This window comes from Schistocerca piceifrons, chromosome 2 (assembly GCF_021461385.2).
Source record: "Schistocerca piceifrons isolate TAMUIC-IGC-003096 chromosome 2, iqSchPice1.1, whole genome shotgun sequence".
Classification (NCBI taxonomy): domain Eukaryota; kingdom Metazoa; phylum Arthropoda; class Insecta; order Orthoptera; family Acrididae; genus Schistocerca; species Schistocerca piceifrons.
Genome location: NC_060139.1, coordinates 38,613,413 through 38,617,295, shown reverse-complemented (window position 1 = coordinate 38,617,295; position 3,883 = coordinate 38,613,413). Strand labels below are relative to the sequence as shown.

The following is a 3,883-nucleotide window of genomic DNA, read 5'->3' as shown; positions in this document are numbered from 1 at the left end:
TACAGTGCAATAAGATGTACTGCACGAGCTTCCTTTGTCACAGAATTTTTAAAGCTACGTTGGCCATATGATTTCTCGTTCATGAGTTGTTGCACTCAAGATAGTCCCGCTGTTGAATATTATACTCAAGATAGGCAGTCTCACTTACGCTGCCGGTTGAATTAGAGAAGCCGTATGTTCTTTTCGTCGTTCTCGAATGGGAGGACACTAAGCCAAAGAAAGACATACGGCAGTGAGAGAGGGCAGACTGAGGCGGGTGGCAGCCCTCGTGCCGTGAGGCCGTCGCCGAACGCGACCAGACTGGCCGGACGCGGGCCGACCTCGCCGGCGGCGTCCCAAGGGCAGCCAGGCCTCGCCATGAGAGGGACGATGATCTCAGCCGCGAGATCCCCGTAGCCACAGCCGGAGCCAGCCGCCGGCGTGTCCGCGAGACGGCAGGTGGCTGCATACCAATCGAAGAAAGAGGCCGCCGCGCCGCCAGCCCTCTAAACAGCGTATCGATGACATTCAAAGGAGCGACAGCTAGAAAAATTCACCGAATTAAAACTAAACTAGGAAGCGTGGCAAAGTTCAGCACTAACGACTAATGAGGGCTATTGAGAGATGATCTGCACAATGGATAACTGTAACTAGTCACGAGTACACTACTGGCCATTAAAATTGCTACACCGCGAAGATGACGTGCTACAGACGCGAAATTTAACCGACAGGAAGAAGATGCTGTGAAATGCAAATGATTAGCTTTTCACAGCATTCACACAAGGTTGGCGCCGGTGGCGACACCTACAACGTACTGACATCAGGAAAGTTTCCAACCGATTTCTCATACACAAACAGCAGTCGTCCGCAGCTCGTGGTCGTGCGGTAGCGTTCTCGCTTCCCGCACCCGGGTTCCCGGGTTCGATTCCTGGCGGGGCAGGGATTTTATCTGCCTTGTGATGACTGGGTGTTGTGTGATGTCCTTAGTTTAGTTAGGTTTAAGTAGTTCTAACTTCTAGGGGACTGATGACCATAGATGTTAAGTCCCATAGTGCTCAGAGACATTTTAAACAGCAGTTGACCGGCGTTGCCTGGTGAAACGTTGTTGTGATGCCTCGTGTAAGGAAATGCGTACCATCACGTTTCAGACTTTGATGAACGTCGGACTGTAGCCTATCGCGATTCTGGATTATCGTATCGCGACATTGCTGCTCGTCGAGATCCAATGACTGTTAGCAGAATATGGAATCGGTGGGTTCAGGAGGGTAATACGGAACGCCGTGGTGGATCCCAACGGCCTCGTATCACTAGCAGTCGAGATGACAGGCATCTTATCCGCACGGCTGTAACTGATCGTGCAGCCACGTCTCGATCCCTGAGTCAACAGATGGGGACGTTTGCAAGACAACAACCATCTGCACGAACAGTTCGACGACGTTTGCAGCAGCATGCACTATCAGCTCGGAGACCGTGGCTGCGATTACCCTTGACGCTGCATCACAGACAGGAGCGCCTGTGATGGTGTACGCGACGACGAACCTGGGTGCACGAATGGCAAAACGTCATTTTTTCGGATGAATCCAATTTCTGTTTACAGTATCATGATGGTGGCATCCGTGTTTGGCGACACCGCGGTGAACCCACACTGGAAGCGTGTATTCGTCATCGCCATACTGGCGTATCACCCGGCGTGACGATATCGGGTGCCATTGGTTACACGTCTCGGTCACCTCTTGTTCGCGTTGACGGCACTTTGAACAGTGGACGTTACATTTCACATGTGTTACGAGCCGTGACTCTACCCTTCATTCGATCCCTGCGAAACCCTACATTTCAGCAGGATAATGCACGACCGCATGTTGTAGGTCCTGTGCGGGCCTTTCTGGATGCAGAAAATGTTCGACTGCTGCTCTGGCCAGCACATTCCCCAGACCTCACACCAATTGAAAATGTCTGGTCAATGGTGGCCGAGCAACTGGCTCGTCACAATACGCCAGTCACTACTCTTGATGAACTGTGGTATCGTGTTGAAGCTGCATGGGCAGCTGTACCTGTACACGCCATCCAAATTCTGTTTGACTCAATGCCCAGGCGTATCAAGGCCCTTATTACGGCCAGAGGTGGTTGTTTTCTGAGTGCTGATTTCTCAGGATCTATGCACCCAAATTGCATGAAAATGTAATCACATGTTGGTTCTAGTATAATATATTTGTCCAATGAATACCCGTTTATCATCTGCATTTCTTATTGGTGTAGCAATTTTAATGGCCAGTAGTGAATTAGTGTTGCGCTTAGCTCAAATAGTGCAAATCTTTCAAATGTTATAGAAAGTCATAGCAGGTCTCAACGTATGCGATAGTACAACAGTCTGAGTGAATCGAACAGGGGAGAGCGAACGGCCATTGTGTCATTACGCGATGTACTGGACTCGTAGTGGTGATACCGCTAACACCTACAGGGTGATTACAATTCAACTTTCGCTCCTTGAGGCAGTGTAACTGTTTACCACATCGGTATGCTACTTTAAAGGAATGGTATTCAGACTTTGCTTTGTCAGCAGTGTTCGTGTGATGACTTACCGTTAGGCGCCGATACTCGTGCAGCGACGCAGGTTTGCAACAGAAGCGTCACCGTGCATTACAGTTGCGGACACTCAACACTCGTTGCACAATGTGAGCAGGGCTTTACTAGTAGAGCTATTTTATCAAAACAACAGCAGGAGTGCCGCTGCTCTCCGCGAGTGCCGACGGTTTAAAGGAATATGGAGGGACGTCCTCTTTAGCGCCGGCCCTGAAGAACATAATTCGGGACTTTGAATTAACACCACTTAATCTGGGAATTTCTTTTGGGAGAGGCTGACGGCCAATAGCACAAATTTTTGAAGACGTTACTGTTGCTTTGGCTGAGAATGCGGGACCCAATGTCCTACCTTCAAGCAGAGCACGAGCTGTGTCGCTACAACTGAACACCTCATCTGAGCGTCATCTGGCAGCGGTAGCAGAGTCTCGAGTGTCGCTGCAGGATGCAGTGAATGCAAATAGTCGGCACATTCAGCAACGTTCGGACGTGGAACGTATTAATGGTAAGCCACACTCTCATGTCGCAATTAAAATCTGTTTCTTCAATGGTTTATTCGTTATTTCTCTTCCATGATTCCTTACAAATATTTCCACAAATTTTCGTTGTCCTACGGTCATTTTTCTTCATGGGGCGCCTTTCAAGTAGCGTAAGTTTTAATTATAGCCACCACTCCGTCTACAGACCACAAGTGGCCCACGGGGACCATCCGACCGCCGTGTCATCCTCAGAGAAGGATGCGGATAGGAGCGGCGTGCGGCAGCACACCTCTCTCCCGGTCGTTATGATGGTATTCCTGACCGAAGCCGCTACTATTCGGTCGAGTGGCTCCTCAATTGGCATCACGAGGCTGAGTGCACCCCGAAAAATGGCAACAGCACATGGCGGCCTGGATGGTCACCGATCCAAGTGCCGACCACGCCCGACAGCGCTTAACTTCGGTGATCTCACGGGAACCGGTGTATCCACTGCGGCAAGGCCGTTGCCTTTAATTATAACCACCCTGTTCATTATCTAAAGTAAGTTATTCTCTGCATCTGGCTGTAATACGGTCATCAATGCGCCGTCCATAAATTTCGACTAACACTTCGCTTTCAAGCGAGCATTTTGTAATGTGTGTGAACATTTTCAAGCGCACAGTTCGACAATATTACGCTGACAGCGATGGACAGAATTACACCACACCCGCTTAGGCTGATAGTATGATGCCCGTGGGATATCTTTAATAAGATTTCGTCCTTTCTTCTTTTTGAGTCATCTGCTTTCTGATAAGTTTGATCCAACCTCCCAGGAATTCCTGTACAGTTACAACCTCTTTGTCTCAAAG

General features: G+C 49.4%; 1 pseudogene; it reads right to left on the bottom strand.

The window, feature by feature from the left end:
* Positions 1-3,425: 3,425 nt before the first annotated feature.
* Positions 3,426-3,543, bottom strand: LOC124778964 (annotated as a pseudogene).
* Positions 3,544-3,883: the final 340 nt, after the last annotated feature.